This window comes from Camelina sativa, chromosome 20 (genome assembly GCF_030686135.1).
Source record: "Camelina sativa cultivar CO46 ecotype springtype chromosome 20, ASM3068613v1".
Lineage (NCBI taxonomy): Eukaryota > Viridiplantae > Streptophyta > Magnoliopsida > Brassicales > Brassicaceae > Camelina > Camelina sativa.
Window position 1 is genome coordinate 8200589 of NC_141899.1, and position 16662 is coordinate 8217250.

Here is a 16662-nt window from a genome sequence, read left to right on the forward strand (position 1 = left end):
CTTCTTCTCAAGGTGGATCCAAGTCTTCCTTGTTTTACGAACATTGGACTCTCATCTTGTAATCGGATCGCTGTGATTGTTCGATACTGATCAGTTGTGAAATTGTGATTTGTTTCTTATATCAATAATTATAGCTATATTAGGGTTAGAATATTACTTATCAAAACATATATATATATATAAAAATTGATATCTTCAAAAAAAATATCTTATATTAATAGAATTGAAAAATTATAAATTTAAATATAACCTTAGAATGTTTGATGAATGAACCAAGAAAATAGAATTGAAAACCCAAAACCCCAAACTCCAAACTATAAAAACTAAATGAAGTACCAAAATCCTTATTGTAATCACTCAACTCTAGATTGTTCAGGTCTCCTCGATGTTAGATTATCCTCTTCTCCCTCTTCGAGAATCTTCATCTTCTTAGATTCATCATCACATTTCTCCGACTCTGATCTCTTCCTTTTGAGAACCTTAACCAAACCCTCAAGCGCCACATCAGCATCTTCATTTTTCATTAGTTCCTCGGCGACTTGAGCTGGAGTCAACACTTCTCCATCAATCAAACGTTTGATGTCCGGGTAGAGACGGTGAGTGTCATCATTGTCCTGAGACAGGCCTAAGTAGTTAGATGCCAATGTTTTGAATCCCTCAAAACTGCAATGTCCCAAGTAAATGTGCATATCCATACGGCCTGGTCTGAGCAATGCAGGATCGAGCTTATCCTTGTTATTAGTCGTAAATATTACTATGCGTTCATCTCCGCAGCTAGACCATAACCCATCAATGCAGTTTAAAAGTCCTGATAATGTCAGTGGTGTTGATCCCTATTCATACAAAACTTATTTAGGATCCATGCATGTATTACTAGCACAAAATATAACATAAAACCATTAAGTGAAGACCAAACCTCGGAAGCACCATATGGTCCATAGGTCGGGGTTGCTGGTTGCAACCTTGTGGGCAAATCCACAGAACAATCTATATCTTCGACAAGAAGAATCGAGCTGTTTTTAGTGGCGAGAAGTAAGTTCCTCAGACTGGCGTCCCCTTTCACGCTTGCGAGCTGGAGATCATAGATATCAAACTTTAGGTGGTTAGCCATTGCTGCCACTAAACTAGACTTCCCGGTCCCCGGTGGCCCGTACAACAAGTAACCCCTCTTCCAAGCTTTCCCAACTTTCTTGTAGTAATCTTTTCTTTTGATGAACCGATCAAGATCTTCCATCACAGAACGCTTGAGCTTATGCGTCATAGCCATTGTGTCGAATGTGGAAGGGTGCTCGAAGTTGACAGATTCCCAGCGAAGAGAATAGGTAGAGTAGGAGTGCATCTTGATGATTCTCCTCTTGTTCTTGATCACTTCTGCTTTCTTTTCCACGTAAGGTACATAGGAGTTCACGACCAAGTCTTTGTGTTTCTTGTCGAAGCTAAGCTCGAAGCATTCCCAATTGACGGTTTCGTCATCTACTCCTCCATCCATAACCGTACTTGTCTTTTTGCTTCCAGCTAAATACCGCCACTTGAGCTCAATGCCTTTGTAGACATCGGAGATAACCTCTCCTTCGCTGGGGTATAAGTTGACGTTCTTGTTGTTAGGGTCTCTAGTCATCTTTAGCTTTGATGCATCGGGGCTTATCTTGCTTGAGAGATAAGCTTGAGCCGCACAATAAAGCTCGTTTTGCCTCCTCATCCCGTTTCTCTCAGTCTTGTTCATATCCATGATGACAAGCGTGAGAGTCGATGAACGAGAGCCGACTAAAGATTTGATGTAAGAGACAACGAAGTTATGCACCGGTTGTGGAATTATCGTGTGAATCATTGGTTTGATCATCATTACGGTTCCCGCTAGTGATGCATAGGTAGAAAATATCGATGCAGCAGAAGGGAGATCTCCAGAGAACACCATCGTTTTCGACTTTAGGGTTTGGTCTCCCTTCAATATAATGTGCGTTTGCGGCTTTTGGTTAAATTGAGTTTATATATAAATTGAATTGTGTTGTGATATTAAAAAATAAAGAAAAATCTTCTTTTTTCTTTTTACAAGTATTTTTCCTTCTATTTTCCGACTAAAAGAAAAAAAAAACAATTTTCCTTTTTTTTTGTCTTGTATATATATATACTAGAAGTCATCCCGTGCTACGCACGGAATTAGCTTACATTGTTTTTGAATTTTAGTAATTTGGATATTATAATTCTTTTATTTGTTTACTCAGCAATTGTTATTTTAATGATTTTTAAAATATACTAATCATTTCAATTTTTTTTGGGTTCTTTTGTTTTACTTGCATTTCCTTTTATATATAGTATTAGAGTATTTCAATATGTGGAGAAATTTTTGATTACATAGTAGTGGGTTTATGGTTTTTTCTCCCTTTAAACTTTCAAGACATATTAAGCATTCTCCATCTTTTTATTTTTTCTCTTGCGTTTGCACAAATTATATTACCACTGACATCTACAAAAACATGAAATTTTGGAATATAACTTACATGAATACAATCTAAATATGAAATTTAGGTAAACAACAATGAACTTAATAAATATATTTTACCAGCTAATTTTTGGTGAGGTAAAAAATGCAATCACATCCCTCAATATAATTTATTCTTTATACATTCTAATACAAATAAAACTGTTTTTACAAAATTTTAATAATGAAAATGAATCCAATTAAATAAAGTTATAAAAAGTTACTCTAAGTTTTGGTTGAGTATAAAAATGCAATAGTTTTGTTCCATCGCTGAAATGAATTTTTAGATATCTATTTAGCTTTATCATAAATGCAATTGAATAAAACAAATATTTATTTTGTCGTAGCTACTTAGAAGAAAAACCGCAGAATATTATAATATCAAATGTCATAATAAAAAAGTTTCTTAGGAAGTAAAATATTATATGTGAAAGTGGAAAATGTTATGAGAATTTTTTTTGTTCTTTTATTTTTAAGATGGTTAATTCTAAAGTTATTTGATACTAAGATTCATAAAAATATATGATACCAATATACAATTAGCATATATTACTCAAAACTATAGAAGTCAAATTAGTTAGTATAGAAAAATGCAACTCATATCATGCTATGATATAAAAAGACATCACAATCTTAACAACATGATTTTTTAAGCATATGATAGTAACATCACAAACTAAATTTACAATGGAGAGACTCATATGCATCGTCTAATAAGAAGAAGTTTTAGTCTACTTTACACACTGTTAATTATAATATAGCAAATTTACAATGCTACTAATAATCTTAATATAGCGATAATAATGCACTATTATAGAGAGACAAATAATAGCAAAGGAAAAAAAAACGCTATTGTATGTGCCCCTCTAAGATGGCACCGGCAAATACAACGTTTACAAAATCGCTATCGAAACGAAATGATAGTGTTTTTTCGTGTGCTAAAAATACGCATATTTCTTGTAGTGATGTTGAACATATTAAATCATGATAGTTCATTTTTCATGATGTAGTAGTATTAACATAACCAACAAACAGGACAACCCTAGAGTAAATATACAATATGGTTCAAGTAATAAGAGAAGGTTTTCTCAAACTTCTTCTAAAAACATGACACCTGGCTAACTATATATCTGACACGTGTACTCATATGTTTTAAAAAAACCATTCATTTTCCTTCCAACTCTGGGCCCAAACCAATAACTTAAAATTCAAACCCAAATTCAACCTTCCACCTCAGATCAGTGACAACGCTTCAAACCGCGGTCGACGAAGGGTCTGTCAATGTTTACCTCTCTAACAGGTTCGTGTTATCTCTCTAACAAGTTCATTTCTAAATCCAATTGGGTCTCCTCATTGCTTACGCTTCATTCCCAGTAAATCTCTAATTCAGCATCATCTCGGTATTCTCCTTGTGCTTTTATTTACAATTCTCTTAAACTTTGGTTTATTTGGTAAAATTCTCCTGTGCACCATAAAATTCTAATCCATTATAGACCCATCACCACCTATTTCAATAGTATGTAACATTAATTTGTATGCATCAACGTTTTCAAAAAGTTTGAAATCGAGTTTCTAAATTTTGTTTAAATAAATGTGTTAAGTTCCGAACCATACATATTTTTGAATTTATTTTTCAAAAATGTGCTAAGATCCTCCCTATAAATTAGAATAATATGAAGCATTACTACCATTGGAATATTTGTATTACTTACTACAATCTTTAAGGATATCTCAGAATCCCATTATAAGAAAATCCTGCGTTTCCTTCTTAGGTTTTGCTCTGTTTGATAACGTAAAAAAAATACCAAACGCCTATGATTTTATGGTCATTAACATTTGATTATAATCCCTGATTTCTCTCCCTAAAACATTGCATTAAGTTTCTTTCAAAATAACAACATTTCATGACAACAACCTTCTCTGTTACACCATGGGCAAAACTAAATTATAATAACAACATTTTTAATATACTTTATTTCTTGTAGTGATGTTGAACATATTAAATCATGATAGTTCATTTTTCATGATGTAGTAGTATTAACATAACCAACAAACAGGACAACCCTAGAGTAAATATACAATATGGTTCAAGGCCCAGACCGAGGCCCAGCCCATAGGGTAAGCAAATGAGGCCAAACATTAGGGTATCAAACTTTTTGGAACATACTTTAGACCAAAAGTTTTTTTTTGTCTTTTATGTAGGAAAAACAAAATTATAAGTTCAGTTATTTTTAGATTTTTTTTATAAGTTCAAGTTTTATATAAGAAAAACATATATTTTCATGTAGATATATCCAATTTACGGATGGAGTTTTGTTAGGTTTATGTAAAAAACTATTCGTCATTTGTCCATTGCTAATTAAATAAGGCCACAATTGTCAATTTAATCCCTTGATAATTAAAAATTTGCCTTAAAAAACAAACAAATGGGATCTGAACATGTAGCCCCTATGTTTCTCTTCCTCCCATATGGTATTTAAATTGAAGCTCGAATTTAGTTTTAGTTTTGCATTCTGCTTTTGAAAACATAACGTCTTGCCATCAAAGCAAATTAAGTCATTTGATAATTGCTTTCTTATTTATTTCTAATTAAATATTAGTAATCTGTTTTCCATAAAATTATAATCTAATAGAATTCAGTTTCTGATTACTTTTTTATTATTATAATCTCTCTCCCTCAATCTACTAGGAATCAACAATCTCATCCCACACACTAACTGTGCTTTTAAAAATGTTACAACCTAAAAAATTTGTTCTCTACTCTACTCTAGAGTTACTCTCTAACGATGACCACCGTAAAAATAGGATTGTTTTTGGGAAGCTCCATACTTTATAAGAAACAAACTCAGCTTTAAATGTCTCCTTCTAGACGAAAATGTAAATCAACTACCTAATCCACACCACACCTATCTCACCTACTGTATATTAAAAACCTCCTCTCTAACTAATTTTTTACTTGCTTTCAGACATGCAACTCGCCTATCTAAGTTTGAAGATATGTTGATTCTGGGAAAGCAGTGTCTCTCTTTGAGAAAAAATTACCATTGAAACACATGCCAAACTTCTTACACTGGTAGACACATTATATTTGAATGCAACATCGTCAACCCAATGTTTTTTTAACTCCAACAATTCTGCAAAAGATATTATATTTCATATACATCTGGTTAATTTTGTATTTGTTTTTTCCCCATTCTCCAACATATAATATATATTGCTTCCAATTAAATCAGTTTTTGTTATACTTTTCACATCAGTTTTTCCCAATATTCGTACAATAATCTAAAAACAACAATCTTATAGTCTTTAATATTTTCCCCAGTAACTATTTCAAGGCAAGTAATGTCCCGTCAATTTTAGTTGGCAAAATTTATTAAGACCCAAAAGATTTGTACATGATTGTACAAATAGAGACTTACGTCAAACAACAAGGATGGAGGCCAGGTAATATGACCAATTTATATTTTATTTTTACTACTATTACTTAAAACATCGTCTAGCGGAAAATATTAAATATTGTCTAACTGCATGGGTTCACTATATTTGCGACACATGTCTTTCTCACTAATCTTAAATTAAATATTTTTTAATACTTCATTTTATTTGTATCTTATATGGTGGGACTTTAATTTTTTTAAAACATTGTGACAAAATATATTTCTTCCAACTTTTTGTTTCAACATGTAATATATTTCCTAATGAAATCATATGCCATACTTTAGACCAAAAGTTTTTTTTTGTCTTTTATGTAGGAAAAACAAAATTATAAGTTCAGTTATTTTTAGATTTTTTTTATAAGTTCAAGTTTTATATAAGAAAAACATATATTTTCATGTAGATATATCCAATTTACGGATGGAGTTTTGTTAGGTTTATGTAAAAAACTATTTCGTCTTTTGAATTGTTGGTGAATGAGCATTAGCTAATTAAACTTGTTGTTGATGAATTTTAAAGTAAAATTTAATTTAGAAAAACAAATTTGAAACTCTAATAAAAAAAAGTTTCTATATTCGAAGAGTTTTAAAACAATAATGAGTTATTAGGCAATATAATTTTTATTTTTGTATAAATATTTAAATGAATATGAAAAGTATTGAAAAGACAAAAAAATGTGAGTAAGCAAAACGAACATATATCGGTTTATGGACTTAGAAACTATCTTATGAAAATAATTTTTTATATTACTATTCTTATAATTTTATTTACAATAATGAAAATGGTTTTTTTTTTTAAATTAGCATAGGTCATCCAAAATTGCCGGACCGGTCAATGGAGTTTAGGAAATACATACATAAACACTCTAATGAATAAGCAAATTTGTCAAACATTCTCACATTATATTTTTCTGATGTAGTTTTAATGCAAACAACAAACATGATAACCTGTGAAAAGAAGTCAAATTAAAATTCCTAAAAATATATGATACCAATATACAATTAGCATATACTACTCACTACAGAAGTCAAATTAATCAGATATAGTATAGAAATTTGCAACTCATATCGTACGATGAGATAAAAAGACATCACAAGCTTAACAACATGGTTTTTTAAGCATATGATAGTAACATACAATATTCCTTTTTTATAATAGTTTAAAATACATTTTTTTTCTTAAAGATGAAGACTAATAAGAAACTAAATTTACAATGGAAAGAATCATATGCATCGTCCAATAAGAAGAAGTTGCTTTACCACATGAATGCCCAAAAGGAAAAAATAATAGAGATTCTAAAATATAAGAAAAGAACAAAACCTAACATGTTCAACTTATTAAATCAATGATAGTTCATTTTTTTCATGATGTAGTAATATTAACACAACCAACAAACACGATAACCTGAAGTAAAAATAAAACATGGATCAAGGTCCGACCCATAGGCTAAGCAAGTGAAACCAAGGATTAGGGCATTAATTTTTGTGAGGCATATTTTAGACCAAAAGTTTTAGGTATTTTATGTAGGGAAAAAATTATAAGTTCAGTTATTATTAAAAAAAAATTATAAGTTCAAAAAAATTTAGAAGTTCAAATTTTATATGAGATTGATAAGTTGACACATGTCAAAATTTTGTTAATGGCTAACTTTCAAAACCCAACTTTATATAATAAGATGTTATCCTAGAATTAATGACAAAACTTTTAATATATATCAAAAAAATTATAAGTTCAGTTCTTATATAATATGAGAAGGTTTTTCTCAACTTTTGCTAAGAAGATGACACTTGGCCTATTATCTATCTAACACCTGTACATTTTTATTGTTTGGACCTAATTAATTAAATTCATTTATACTTTGGACCTAATTCACTAAAAGCCCATAAAACAAAAAAAAACTCTTAACATTTCCTTCTTCTCTTCTTCAATTAGATCCTCCCAATCTAAACCCACCATTTATCAGTTTGTGGTTTCATCCTAGGAACAATCTGATTATAGGTTATTTTGACATTATAAAAATATGTTTCAATCTTATGTATGATTCACAGCAAGAACGGATTCTAAATTATGTAAAAAAATTATTTATGGGTTTCCACTCTTATAAATGATTCATAAGCAAGAAAGGAATCTAAATTATGTTAGATTGTAGATGTTTACGTGTTCTCAAAATTCTCTTATAAATTCATAAATTTTGAGTCAAATTTTAATTTCTGAGTATCCATTACTGGGTTTAGTTTCTGGAGTTTAATCCTATATAATCTAATGGTGGGATGTTTTATGTAAGTAATTTGATAATTGCTTACTTATTTATTCCCTATTAGATATTACCAATTTGTTTTCCATAATATTAGAATTCAATCAGTTTTTCATAAAATAAAATTTGAGTCCCTAATTGCTCTCATTTTAAGAGATTTTTTCAGTCATGATTATTTAATTTCAGTCATTAGGTTCCTATGAAGAATTATATTATTTTTATATATTTTTCATATTTCAATAGGTATTCTCGAATAATTTTAAATATTTTTTTGCAGGTTATCATGTTTATTGTTTGCATTAAAAATGCATCAGAAAAATATAATGTGAGAATGTTTGACAAATTTACTTATTCATTAGAGTGTTTATGTATGTATTTCCTAATCTCCATGGACCGGTCCGACAATTTTGGATAACCTATGCCAATTTGTTTTTAAGAAACCATTTTCATTATAGTAAATAAAATAATAAGAATAGTAATATAAAAAATTATTTTCATAAGATAGTTTCTAAGTCCATAAACCGAAATATGTTCCTTTTGCTTGCTCACATTTTTTTGTCTTTTCAATGTTTTCATATTCATTTAAATATTTATACAAATTGGATATATCTACATGAAAAATATATGTTTTTCTTATATAAAACTTGAACTTATAAAAAAATCTAATAATAATTGAACTTATAATTTTATTTTTTTCTACATAAAAGAAAACAAAACTTTTGGTCTAAAGTATACTCCAAAAAATTTGATGCCATAATGCTTGGCTTCATTTGCTTACCCTATGGGTTGGGCCTCGGTCCGGGCCTTGAACCATATTTTATATTTACTCTAGGGTTGTCGTGTTTGTTGGTTATATTAATACTACTACATCATGAAAAAATGAACTATCATGATTTAATATATTCAACATCACTACAAGAAATATGCGTATTTTTAGCACACGAAAAAACGCTATCATTTCGTTTCGATAGCGATTTGTAAATGTTGTCTTTGTCGGTGCCATCTTAGAGGGTGCACATACAATATCATTTTTTTCTTTGCTATTATTTGTCTCTCTATAATAGTGAATTATTATCGCTATATTAAGATTATTAGTAGCATTTTAAAATTACTATATTATAATTAACAGTGTATAAAGTAGACTAAAACTTCTTCTTATAAGACGATGCATATGAGTCTCTCCATTGTAAATTTAGTTTGTGATGTTACTATCATATGCTTAAAAAATCATGTTGTTAAGATTGTGATGTCTTTTTATATCATAGCATGATATGAGTTGCATTTTTCTATATTAATTAATTTGACTTCTATAGTTGTGACTTGTGAGTAATATATGCTAATTGTATATTGGTATCATTTTTTAGGAACCTTAGTATCAAATAGCTTTAGATTAACCATCTTAAAAATAAAAGATCAACAAATATTCTCATAACATTTTCCACTTTCACATATAATATTTTACTTCCTAAGACACTTTTTTATTATGAAATTTTGAAACATTTTTCTAATATGAGAATTTGTTAAAAATACCCTTTTTGAGATAATCCTTTTCAGGAAAAAACTTCTTTTTGAACAGTTTCATTTTTACCCTCTTTTACACAAATTACAATATGTTAAATTAATTTAAATTTTTTTTAAAAGGTCTGGATTCTCTATTTTACATTTAGGATATAGTTTTGATGAGGTAGGGTTTAGTATTTGGAGTTTAGTCATTTTATACATAGAAAATGAGTTTTTTTTTTAAATGAACAACATGAAATGGTATTATTGAAAAGTGACATAGGAAAAAGGGTATTTTCGAAAATGCGCTATTTGATACTAAAATTCCTAAAAATATATGATACCAATATACAATTAGCATATACTACTCACTACAGAAGTCAAATTAATCAGATATAGTATAGAAATTTGCAACTCATATCGTACGATGAGATAAAAAGACATCACAAGCTTAACAACATGGTTTTTTAAGCATATGATAGTAACATACAATATTCCTTTTTTATAATAGTTTAAAATACATTTTTTTTCTTAAAGATGAAGACTAATAAGAAACTAAATTTACAATGGAAAGAATCATATGCATCGTCCAATAAGAAGAAGTTGCTTTACCACATGAATGCCCAAAAGGAAAAAATAATAGAGATTCTAAAATATAAGAAAAGAACAAAACCTAACATGTTCAACTTATTAAATCAATGATAGTTCATTTTTTTCATGATGTAAATTTTAAAAACTACATAATTTGAGAAGGTATTAATGTTTTACTTGTGGTCTGTTGTCCCTCATTTCTTACATCATCATCAATTCTATCACCTGCTTTATTCTTCTTTGATGACCTAATTGGTTAAAAATCACATTATTTATTATATCGAAGTACTCAGATTTATCTTCCTCTACCAAATCTTAAATTATTTTTGATCTTTTATATAATATGAGAAGGTTTTTCTCAACATTTGCTAAGGAGATGACACTTGGCTTACTATTTTTCTGACACATGTACTTTTTTGTTTGGACCTAATTAACTATAATTTGGACATAATTAACTACAGGCCCATAAACCTCAAAAAAAAAAAACCATCAACATTTTTTCCCTCCATTCTTTAATAAGAAACATATGCAGCCTTCAAGAATCTAGAGCCACCTTATATCAGTGTGTGGTTGGTTTTATTTTGAAACTAAACCAATATTAAATTAAATTTATAGGTTTGAATTCTTAGGTTTAATTTCTGTGTTTGAATCTTATATAATTTTCATAGGCACAAGCAGAATCAAATTTAAATAAGATGGTGGGATGATATTATTTAAGTAAATTAGTTTAACTTCTTAAAAAATTGTTTATATAAAATTAAAATTTTGAGCTTACTTTTTAGAAAATTACGTAAGATTGTGAGATGTTTTAATCTAATTCTATAATTATTTTGTTAGGTTCACACTTATTATTTCAAACATCATGGTATTTTTGAATTACATAAAATTTCTAAGTTTTCATATTAGGAATTTCCGAATACATTATGAACATAATCAGTTATGTTTTGATTTGAAATAATACTATCATTTTATGCATTGCCTTATATCTACCCACTATTTTCCTCAATTTTCATTTTTGTTTAGATTACTTCTCATTTTTAATTTATTATTTTGAAACACTTGCAAATTTATGATAACTAATATTTGATCTCAATCCCTTCTCTCTTTTAAAGGCTCAAACATTCTATAAAGTTTGGTTTTCTAAAAACAACCTATTACTATACAAACACATCCTTTTTCAAATTAATGTGAAAACTAAAACATTTACTTTCTATTATATCCTCGATTCAATTTCCAACAAACAACAAAACACTGGTAACAATAGTACCGTTGTTTGGATAATCCGTTTTTGTGAAGTTTCTAACTTTAGAAGAAATATTATTTTACTAAGTCTTGAATAATTTTTCCAAAAATGTAAATTACTTTTACTATTGTTCATCTTTTGATGATTTATGCAATCATTTTAAAATATTTATAAAAATAAAATAAAATAATTGTATGTGTATTTGATTTTAAAAGAATTTTAATATATAATGATTATGGGCGTCAGATTCTTAGAGTAAGAGTTGAAAGAAACCTTATATCAGTGTGTGGTTGGTTTTATTTTGAAACTAAACCAATATTAAATTAAATTTATAGGTTTGAATTCTTAGGTTTAATTTCTGTGTTTGAATCTTATATAATTTTCATAGGCACAAGCAGAATCAAATTTAAATAAGATGGTGGGATGATATTATTTAAGTAAATTAGTTTAACTTCTTAAAAAATTGTTTATATAAAATTAAAATTTTGAGCTTACTTTTTAGAAAATTACGTAAGATTGTGAGATGTTTTAATCTAATTCTATAATTATTTTGTTAGGTTCACACTTATTATTTCAAACATCATGGTATTTTTGAATTACATAAAATTTCTAAGTTTTCATATTAGGAATTTCCGAATAAATTATGAACATAATCAGTTATGTTTTGATTTGAAATAATACTATCATTTTATGCATTGCCTTATATCTACCCACTATTTTCCTCAATTTTCATTTTTGTTTAGATTACTTCTCATTTTTAATTTATTATTTTGAAACACTTGCAAATTTATGATAACTAATATTTGATCTCAATCCCTTCTCTCTTTTAAAGGCTCAAACATTCTATAAAGTTTGGTTTTCTAAAAACAACCTATTACTATACAAACACATCCTTTTTCAAATTAATGTGAAAACTAAAACATTTACTTTCTATTATATCCTCGATTCAATTTCCAACAAACAACAAAACACTGGTAACAATAGTACCGTTGTTTGGATAATCCGTTTTTGTGAAGTTTCTAACTTTAGAAGAAATATTATTTTACTAAGTCTTGAATAATTTTTCCAAAAATGTAAATTACTTTTACTATTGTTCATCTTTTGATGATTTATGCAATCATTTTAAAATATTTATAAAAATAAAATAAAATAATTGTATGTGTATTTGATTTTAAAAGAATTTTAATATATAATGATTATGGGCGTCAGATTCTTAGAGTAAGAGTTGAAAGAAACCTTACTATATTATACTGTATAATTTAATACTAAAGTAAAGTTTTCTTTTGGCAAGCTCCAAAAGATTATCATTTGATGATGCTCTCTTCTTTCACAAGTGTTATTTTGTTTCTTTAAATTTTTAGTGTAATTCAATTGAATTCACATGTCTTTCTCACTAATCTTAAATTAAATATTTTTTAATACTTCATTTTATTTGTATCTTATATGGTGGGACTTTAATTTTTTTAAAACATTGTGACAAAATATATTTCTTCCAACTTTTTGTTTCAACATGTAATATATTTCCTAATGAAATCATATGCCATACTTTAGACCAAAAGTTTTTTTTTGTCTTTTATGTAGGAAAAACAAAATTATAAGTTCAGTTATTTTTAGATTTTTTTTATAAGTTCAAGTTTTATATAAGAAAAACATATATTTTCATGTAGATATATCCAATTTACGGATGGAGTTTTGTTAGGTTTATGTAAAAAACTATTTCGTCTTTTGAATTGTTGGTGAATGAGCATTAGCTAATTAAACTTGTTGTTGATGAATTTTAAAGTAAAATTTAATTTAGAAAAACAAATTTGAAACTCTAATAAAAAAAAGTTTCTATATTCGAAGAGTTTTAAAACAATAATGAGTTATTAGGCAATATAATTTTTATTTTTGTATAAATATTTAAATGAATATGAAAAGTATTGAAAAGACAAAAAAATGTGAGTAAGCAAAACGAACATATATCGGTTTATGGACTTAGAAACTATCTTATGAAAATAATTTTTTATATTACTATTCTTATAATTTTATTTACAATAATGAAAATGGTTTTTTTTTTTAAATTAGCATAGGTCATCCAAAATTGCCGGACCGGTCAATGGAGTTTAGGAAATACATACATAAACACTCTAATGAATAAGCAAATTTGTCAAACATTCTCACATTATATTTTTCTGATGTAGTTTTAATGCAAACAACAAACATGATAACCTGTGAAAAGAAGTCAAATTAAAATTCCTAAAAATATATGATACCAATATACAATTAGCATATACTACTCACTACAGAAGTCAAATTAATCAGATATAGTATAGAAATTTGCAACTCATATCGTACGATGAGATAAAAAGACATCACAAGCTTAACAACATGGTTTTTTAAGCATATGATAGTAACATACAATATTCCTTTTTTATAATAGTTTAAAATACATTTTTTTTCTTAAAGATGAAGACTAATAAGAAACTAAATTTACAATGGAAAGAATCATATGCATCGTCCAATAAGAAGAAGTTGCTTTACCACATGAATGCCCAAAAGGAAAAAATAATAGAGATTCTAAAATATAAGAAAAGAACAAAACCTAACATGTTCAACTTATTAAATCAATGATAGTTCATTTTTTTCATGATGTAGTAATATTAACACAACCAACAAACACGATAACCTGAAGTAAAAATAAAACATGGATCAAGGTCCGACCCATAGGCTAAGCAAGTGAAACCAAGGATTAGGGCATTAATTTTTGTGAGGCATATTTTAGACCAAAAGTTTTAGGTATTTTATGTAGGGAAAAAATTATAAGTTCAGTTATTATTAAAAAAAAATTATAAGTTCAAAAAAATTTAGAAGTTCAAATTTTATATGAGATTGATAAGTTGACACATGTCAAAATTTTGTTAATGGCTAACTTTCAAAACCCAACTTTATATAATAAGATGTTATCCTAGAATTAATGACAAAACTTTTAATATATATCAAAAAAATTATAAGTTCAGTTCTTATATAATATGAGAAGGTTTTTCTCAACTTTTGCTAAGAAGATGACACTTGGCCTATTATCTATCTAACACCTGTACATTTTTATTGTTTGGACCTAATTAACTAAATTCATTTATACTTTGGACCTAATTCACTAAAAGCCCATAAAACAAAAAAAAACTCTTAACATTTCCTTCTTCTCTTCTTCAATTAGATCCTCCCAATCTAAACCCACCATTTATCAGTTTGTGGTTTCATCCTAGGAACAATCTGATTATAGGTTATTTTGACATTATAAAAATATGTTTCAATCTTATGTATGATTCACAGCAAGAACGGATTCTAAATTATGTAAAAAAATTATTTATGGGTTTCCACTCTTATAAATGATTCATAAGCAAGAAAGGAATCTAAATTATGTTAGATTGTAGATGTTTACGTGTTCTCAAAATTCTCTTATAAATTCATAAATTTTGAGTCAAATTTTAATTTCTGAGTATCCATTACTGGGTTTAGTTTCTGGAGTTTAATCCTATATAATCTAATGGTGGGATGTTTTATGTAAGTAATTTGATAATTGCTTACTTATTTATTCCCTATTAGATATTACCAATTTGTTTTCCATAATATTAGAATTCAATCAGTTTTTCATAAAATAAAATTTGAGTCCCTAATTGCTCTCATTTTAAGAGATTTTTTCAGTCATGATTATTTAATTTCAGTCATTAGGTTCCTATGAAGAATTATATTATTTTTATATATTTTTCATATTTCAATAGGTATTCTCGAATAATTTTAAATATTTTTTTGCAGGTTATCATGTTTATTGTTTGCATTAAAAATGCATCAGAAAAATATAATGTGAGAATGTTTGACAAATTTACTTATTCATTAGAGTGTTTATGTATGTATTTCCTAATCTCCATGGACCGGTCCGACAATTTTGGATAACCTATGCCAATTTGTTTTTAAGAAACCATTTTCATTATAGTAAATAAAATAATAAGAATAGTAATATAAAAAATTATTTTCATAAGATAGTTTCTAAGTCCATAAACCGAAATATGTTCCTTTTGCTTGCTCACATTTTTTTGTCTTTTCAATGTTTTCATATTCATTTAAATATTTATACAAATTGGATATATCTACATGAAAAATATATGTTTTTCTTATATAAAACTTGAACTTATAAAAAAATCTAATAATAATTGAACTTATAATTTTATTTTTTTCTACATAAAAGAAAACAAAACTTTTGGTCTAAAGTATACTCCAAAAAATTTGATGCCATAATGCTTGGCTTCATTTGCTTACCCTATGGGTTGGGCCTCGGTCCGGGCCTTGAACCATATTTTATATTTACTCTAGGGTTGTCGTGTTTGTTGGTTATATTAATACTACTACATCATGAAAAAATGAACTATCATGATTTAATATATTCAACATCACTACAAGAAATATGCGTATTTTTAGCACACGAAAAAACGCTATCATTTCGTTTCGATAGCGATTTGTAAATGTTGTCTTTGTCGGTGCCATCTTAGAGGGTGCACATACAATATCATTTTTTTCTTTGCTATTATTTGTCTCTCTATAATAGTGAATTATTATCGCTATATTAAGATTATTAGTAGCATTTTAAAATTACTATATTATAATTAACAGTGTATAAAGTAGACTAAAACTTCTTCTTATAAGACGATGCATATGAGTCTCTCCATTGTAAATTTAGTTTGTGATGTTACTATCATATGCTTAAAAAATCATGTTGTTAAGATTGTGATGTCTTTTTATATCATAGCATGATATGAGTTGCATTTTTCTATATTAATTAATTTGACTTCTATAGTTGTGACTTGTGAGTAATATATGCTAATTGTATATTGGTATCATTTTTTAGGAACCTTAGTATCAAATAGCTTTAGATTAACCATCTTAAAAATAAAAGATCAACAAATATTCTCATAACATTTTCCACTTTCACATATAATATTTTACTTCCTAAGACACTTTTTTATTATGAAATTTTGAAACATTTTTCTAATATGAGAATTTGTTAAAAATACCCTTTTTGAGATAATCCTTTTCAGGAAAAAACTTCTTTTTGTATAAGTAAATTAGTTTAAGTAAATTAGTTTAACTTCTAATTAGTTTAAATTAGATGGTGGGATGATATTA

The 16662-nt window shown here is 27.6% G+C and overlaps 1 pseudogene; it reads right to left on the reverse strand.

The window, feature by feature from the left end:
- Nucleotides 1-353: 353 nt before the first annotated feature.
- Nucleotides 354-1923, reverse strand: LOC104772325 (AAA-ATPase At5g17750 pseudogene; annotated as a pseudogene).
- Between the last annotated feature and the right edge of the window lie 14739 nt (nucleotides 1924-16662).